Consider the following 7584-nt stretch of genomic DNA (forward strand, 5'->3'; position numbering starts at 1 on the left):
TTGATGAGCTCTTAAAATAGTGCTATGACCAACTATGGCAATTTCCTGCAATATCTTTTGGAGACTTTATTCAATTAAGTTTAATGACAGGTTTCAGAGTAGCAGCCATGTTAGTCTGTTTCTGCAAAAAGAAAAGGAGGACTTGTGGCACCTTAGAGACTAACAAATTTATTTGAGCATAAGCTTTCGTGAGCTACAGCGTATGAAGTGAGATGTAGCTCACGAAAGCTTATGCTCAAATAAATTGGTTTTAGTCTCTAAGGTGCCACAAGTCCTCCTTTTCTTTTTAATTAAGTTTAAGTATCTTTTGGGTTCACTGTATTAAATGAAAAAAGAAAATATATTCTCTGTGTGTATATATAAAGCCTGCTGCAGTTTCCACGATATGCATCTGAAGAAGTGAGCTGTAGCTCACGAAAGCTTATGCTCTAATAAATTGGTTAGTCTCTAAGGTGCCACAAGTCCTCCTTTTCTTTTTGCGAATACAGACTAACACGGCTGTTACTCTGAAACCTGTATTAAATGAATGTTATATGCATTATTGTGGACTGGGGTTGTGTGACTTCTTGAAGGGGAAGATGTGACAAATGTGAGACCTAGAGGTTCAAAGGACTAAACCGAATAAGGTGCCAGACAAGAATGAACTTAGCACAAAAAGTGTTGAGGTGTTTTGGGGGAGTATCTAGGGGGTGGTGAATGCAAATTTCCTACCACTGCTTATGCAAAAACCCAGCCTTTTGAAGCTATGCCCTGAGAAGTGAGCAATTGTCTCTTGATCACCTGTTAACATGAGGCCAAGATCAAAGGCCCAAGCTAGATAAAGGAAACCCTGAACTATTCATGGTTGTTCTGGTTCTGAATCTGAGACAGTTATGAACTTGTAACCACGAAGAAAACGCAGTTGTGGGTTTTGAAGGTCTGACACCTACCAGAGCTCAGAGCTGGTGCCTTCTCTGTTAATGTGTAAATATGTTTTAGAAGGGAATATGAAGAATGCTTTTTCAGCTGAACTGTTGTATGACCTACTGCAGTACATAAATGACCTATGCTACAGAGAAGTCTTCGTAAATAAGTAAAATTCAGAGGTTTCTGTATCTCATCGTTTGAGCATAACATATAAATGCTGTTTCTGACAGGGGAGGGAAAGGGAATAATTGTTCATGATAAGGCTTCAAGTACATCAGAGTTTCTGGTGATAAAAGTACAAAAACCAAGCTTGCATGATTTGTATATGGCACTAGAATCTTGAACTAAAAAAAAAGCTGCATGCTATTGCCTCTGGGGGATAGTAAAGCTAAAATGGAAATGTTGTGATGCCTTGCTGCCTTCCCTCCCAAATCAAACGGCAAGGAATCATTCAGCAGAGAGTTTTCTTAATTTTAAAATATTTTTCTCTTCCGAAAAGTCTCTCACTTTTTACTTAGCTAAAGGCAACACAATGTTTTATTCTGTTGGCATAGGTATTTGTACGCCACCTATGTATCTGGGCACCTTCAAGTATTCATTGATTTGTCCTCATAGTCTGGGAGTTAGGAAAGTAGCCTCATTTTAGAGGCAGAGGACATGGACACCAAAAAAATCAATTAACTTGCCCAGGGCCACATGAGAAGTCTGTGGCAGAATCAGGAATTGAACCTGGATCTCCTGGCCCCCAGTCAAATGCTTTAACCATGAGATCAGCCTTTTCACTGACACCAGAAATCCCATGCTAGTTATGGAATCTTAAACCAAAACTAAAGAAAAACTACAAAGTGATCCTAAATGTGGGCAAAGCTTTTGGAATAATTCTAGGTGTCAGAGTAACAGTCGTGTTAGTCTGTATTCGCAAAAAGAAAAGGAGTACTTGTGGCACCTTAGAGACTAACCAATTTATTTGAGCATAAGCTTTCGTGAGCTACAGCTCACTTCATCGGATGCACTTCATCCGATGAAGTGAGCTGTAGCTCACGAAAGCTTATGCTCAAATAAATTGGTTAGTCTCTAAGGTGCCACAAGTACTCCTTTTTTTTTTTTTTTTTTTTTTGAATAATTCTGTGCTTCATGGATGATTTCCATGGCAAGGATAAGGGAACTAACATACATAGCAGTAGTTCAGCAGTAACCCATTGACCAATTCAATCATTCAGTAGCTCAGTTTCTTTCATTCTGACCATGGAATCACTAATTAGCTAAGTATTTATAATTTTTTTCATTTGATTATATGGCAATATTCACAAAGAAGTGGTCTCTTAAAATCCCATAGACAGACACTGTATTGTTTTGACAAAACATTACAAGGAAGGGGCACTACAAATAATAGTGTGGAAACTCAATCCACTGTGGGAAAGAGGGAGTGAAAATCATTCTGTTTCTTCCAAACTAAATGGGGGTGGCATTTTAAATATGGCTAGGTATCTGATACTACCTGGCCAATCGTGAACGGTTTGTTACAGTTCAAGACTTTGGGGGGGGAGGGAAGAAGAAGGAAAACAAAAACTAACACAGACCAAAGAGAAGCTTAGCATCCAAGGTAATACTAAAGAGGGAGAAACTGCTACTTGAACATACTTGAAATGATGTTGCTGTGTTTCTTAACAGCACTGCTTAAAGGCCTTCTAAATGAGTATTGTCCCTTTAGTACTCTCTTACTTGCTAATCTTCTCCTTATTTTCTTTCACAACACTAACTTGAATGGGAATGTAGTGATGTGTGATTGCTTGGATAATGTCAGTTATGGTGCCCATATCCTGATGACAGTAAAACAGATATAAAAAAGAATTTAGCATCCTCCTTTAGAAATGTCATCATCTCTGTTTTGTATGTATTTACTGGTCAGAGGTTTTACTTCTGTTTCACTGAAGTATAATGATTTGGCTGTAGAACCTCAGAAAACCTGGGATCTTGTCTGTAGCTAAAAATATAAAGGCCTTACAGTCTTTGAAATTGCATGCAATATATAAAAATGCTTCAAATTATGCTAGTATAGGAGGTATTGTATACTAATTTAAGGTCTGAGGTTCAAATTCTACATTGTTGTTAATCAAAAACTCATGGAAAAGCTACCCTGCAATCACTATATACATTAATAGATGGAATTGGCCTAAAGAGTATTTCCAGACTCCTTTGCAGCATTTTAGCCCCCTGGTTTTCATTTGGCATTTCTTAGGAACACCACAAGCTAGATGGAGAAAGTTTCCAGCAGCTGAAAGCAGTTTCGTCAGCCATTTGGGTTGTGACGGGATCCGCCGGGGTAAACCTGAAATTGTGGGCCCGCTGTGCCTCCTTAACTCTCCAGCCTGGGCTGTCTCTTACAAAGCTATGCCAGTAACAAACAGCAAACCCCTCAAGGTGCTGTGATCTCTCTACCATAAACATGTGAAGATTCACACCCAGCTAAACTGCGTGAAGGCTCTCTAAGCCACTCATGAATCATACAGAGAGAGGCACCATTCAGTGAACCCAGCCCCCAGCCTTGCAACCCAGAAATATACTGTCTTAAATCACTTTTTCGTCTCCTTGTTCCGCATTAGTTTGTAGCTGAGGTTTCCATTTTCCCACTTCCCAACCAGGAAGCTTTTCCCCTCACCTTTATGCTCGGATCTCCTGGGTTTAAGAGCTGTGTTTCCTGCCAGGATGCCTTCCCAGTAACTGACAGCCACACACAGTGCATTTGCTGCCTGGGAGAGGGACATGTCCCGCAAAAGTGTACTTATTGCCACAGCCTGACTGCCAGGGCCAGAAAAGACCGGGACATTTAAGTAAGACTTCTGATGGAGAAATCTTTGAATCCAGCATTGGACCCTGGCTGGATACTTCCCCTGAGCAGCTCTCACTCTCCACTAGATTGTCCACCAACCCTCATTCTCCACGTCCCTCTAAAAGAAAATCTCTTTCCCTCTGAGACGTCGCTTGCCAGGACGCCATCCCCTGCAAGGTCAGTTGCCTCAACATCCTCAGAGATGGGACACAGCTGCAGGGACTGTCCTAGTACATCTGGTACCAGAGCTAAGCAAAGGTCTAAAGACCCGAACCGGGCAGATCTACAGCCATCGGCTCCATATCTCGACACTGGAGACAGAGACAAGAGACCTTCTAGACTAGTGCACACCATCCAGACCAGACCAACTTCGGGGACAATGACAAAACCACCGCCAACATTCATGTTGGCACCATCAAAGCACTGACCAAGTCCTCAACACCGAACAAGTCTTCAACTCCATCCGCTGGCTGCTCAAGAGACTACATCTCTCCCTTGGCACTGATACATGAGCCAGTGCTGATGATGATCCTCCCTCCTCCCCAAGAGTTCAGACACACTAAAGATCTCCTCATATCTGATATGCCTGAGTCACCACTACCTAGACAGGACCTCCTCCACTTCCATCCCGCTCTCTGGAATCACACCATTCTTCTCTTTCTCCTCCAAGGACGGCACTCCCTTCCCCAGCAAGGCAGAGGAGGAAGAGTACTCCGTCCCTCCCTCATACTCAGGGCAGGCACAAAGGGCGTTCTCTACACATCCTCACTAGCCTCAAACTCCAGCTGGACTAGGTCCCTGGTATGGACCACCCTGGCGGCAACCCCACGTGCCATTCCCTCCACGCTGGCCATACTGGGATCCTTGGTAACAAGTACAGAGCACAATTTTGGAAGCCTCCCATACAACAAATCTGGAGGCCCTCAGGCTCACCATTTCCATTGGTCTCAACCACCAGAGGAAAATGTATGAGTAGATGATGAGGAAGAACAGGAGGAGGAAGTTCCACCACCACTTCACTTCTCTTCTTCCCTTAATGAGGATATCATGCCTCCACTCGCTACTCCAAACACTTCCAGGACTTCAGGATTGCAGATTCCCTCCAGATCCGTTTGGAGGAAGTGAAAGATGAACAACAACATAAACTGTTTGACATCCTGCACACATCATCATGCTCCAAAATAGTCCTCCCTGTCAATAAGGCCCTTCTCAATCCAGTCAAGGTGCTCTGGCAGATACCAGCATCCTCCTAATGACCTGCAAGTGGGGAGATAAACATACATGATGTTCCTGCAAAGGACATGGAATTTTTTTTTCTCATCCCACCCCAAAATTCCTTAGTTGTCAATGCCATGCACGAAAAGAACGCCAGTACCAATCTCAAGCCACCCCTCATGACAGAGACTGGAAACGATTGGATTTATTTGGACACAAAGCCTATTTATCCACTACGCTCCAATTAAGGCCATAGAGGCAAACAGTAACTGGGATAAAATACAACATGGTTTTACGAAAGGTAGATCATACCAGACCAACCTGATTTCTTTCTTTGAGAAGATAACTGATTTTCTAACAAAGGAAATGCAGTAGAGTTAATCTATCTGGATTTCAGTAAGGTATTTAATATAGTTAAATATGGGAAGTTATAAATTAAAGGTGGGTAAGGAACGGGTTAAAGGGAAGACTACAGTGTATCATACTGAAAGGTGAACTGTCAGGGTGGAGGGAGGTTACTAGTTGAGTTCCTCTGGGAGTTTTAAAGTTAAGGGCCAATGTTGGCACAAGAACAAATGGATATAAACTGGCCATTAACAAGAATAGCTTGAAATTAAATGAAGATTTCTAACCATCAGAGGAGTGAAGTTCTGGAGTAGCCTTCCAAGGGGAGAAGTGGGGGGCAAAAAAACCTAACTAGTTTCAAGACTGAGCTTGATATGAAAGGGACGGTGTGCTGAGATTGCCTATAATGGCATGTGGCCCATCCGTGACTACTAGTAGCAAACCTGTCCAAAGCCTGGAGATAGGACACCAGATGGGGAAGGCTCTGAGTTATTACAATGAATTTTTCCCTAGGTGTCTGGTTGGTGGGTCTCACTAACATGCTCAGGGTTTAACTGATTCCCATGTTTGGGGTTGTGTACTTAAGTCAGATTGGTAGAGACCCTGAGGGGTTTTTGCCTTCCTCTTCAGCCTGGGGCCTGGGTCACTTGCTGGTTTGAACTAGAGTAAATGGTGGATTCTCTTTATGTCTTTAATTCATGATTTGAGGACTTCAGTAACTCAGACAGAGATATGGGTCTATTACAGGAGTGTGTATGTGTGTGTGTGTGGCGGGGGGGGAGGAGGTTAGGTTCTAAGACCTGCGGTATGCAAGAGGTCAGACTAGATGATCACGATGGTGCCTTCTGGCCTGAAAGTCTGTGAATCTGAGTCTATGGCAGCATTTTTTTTTATTGTCCTGTGATAGGTCATGCTTTGTCCTCCATACCTTCTTTTCCTTCCAGATTGGAATCCAAGCTAAAAAATACCTTGCACTTCTGCCATGGGATAGGCTAATGACATGGCCAAACCACTGTAGCCATCTCTGTCTAATTATTGAGTCCCCAATCTGCTGATCCATGCGATGCAGCACTTCCACACTGGTTACACGATTTCTCTAATGAATTCTCAAGATTCTTCTTAAACAACACTGGTAGAATGCATTCAGTTCCTGATGTGCACTTCCACCATCTGCCATGTTATTGAGGCTACGATGGTGTTAGAAGGGCAGTAGTGTTACGCAATCTCACGTTAGTGTGCAGATGTATCTTACTTTTCCAGATGTTTGACAAATGAGAAAATTATCCACTGTCTTTATGAATTCTTGCCTTCACTTCTGTAGTGAGCTGGTCATTAGCAGATGTACTTCCAAGATAAACAATGTCAAATCTGTTGTACTCAATCAATCACACATCTGCCCGTGTTGACAGCATTCTCTCATCTCTCCATGGTCTTGGTCTTTTACGTACTGATATGAAGTCCCACTTTAGCAGCTTCTGATTTTATTCTTATAAAGAATCTTTTCATTTCATCCAAGTTGGCATCCAGTATAACTGTGTCATCTTCAAAATCTAAGTCTCGGAGGCTATGTCTTGCCCAAACAATACCTCTGTCTTTGGCAGCAGCTGTTGCTCTTCTCATCACAAATTCTATGATGGTGCAGAGGAGAAGCGGGGATAGTATGCAACTTTGCCATACACCAGCACCAATCTTAAACCATTCCACGTCTCTGCTCTCTGTCTTGACACAGCACACAGAGTCATCATACAGCTTCTAATCAAAGTAACAACCTTTGTAGGAATTTCATAGTGTCTCAGGATCTTCCAGAGAGCTTCTCTGTGGACACTATCAAACACTTTCATAAAATCAAGGAAGTTTAAAAATTTTCTTCTCTGTTACTATTCTAAACATTTCTCAATAACTCTTTTCAAGGTGAAAACCTGATCTGAAATCAACCTACCAGATCAAAATCCAGCTTCCCTGAGTACTTTATCAACAGCAGTTTTCCTCCTATTTAAAATAACACAAAAAAGCACTTTTCCAGATACAGATATGAGAGTCACCCCTCTCCAGTTATCACAAATAAGCTGTTTCCTTCTTTTAGGAATTTTACGTATGACACCTCCAATCTTTAAAAACAATCTCCTTTTCTTAAGCCATTCTGTGTAACCAGCACATGCAATTCACCATCACATTCTCTCAAGCTCTTAACATTTCAGCATCTGTCTTATCACTGGTGTTTTACCACTTGTTAGTAGATATTGAAACCCCTACAGATCTGTTATTTTTAACCAAAATCCTTTTTGTGT

The sequence above is a fragment of the Lepidochelys kempii genome, chromosome 3, assembly GCF_965140265.1.
Source record: "Lepidochelys kempii isolate rLepKem1 chromosome 3, rLepKem1.hap2, whole genome shotgun sequence".
Lineage (NCBI taxonomy): Eukaryota > Metazoa > Chordata > Testudines > Cheloniidae > Lepidochelys > Lepidochelys kempii.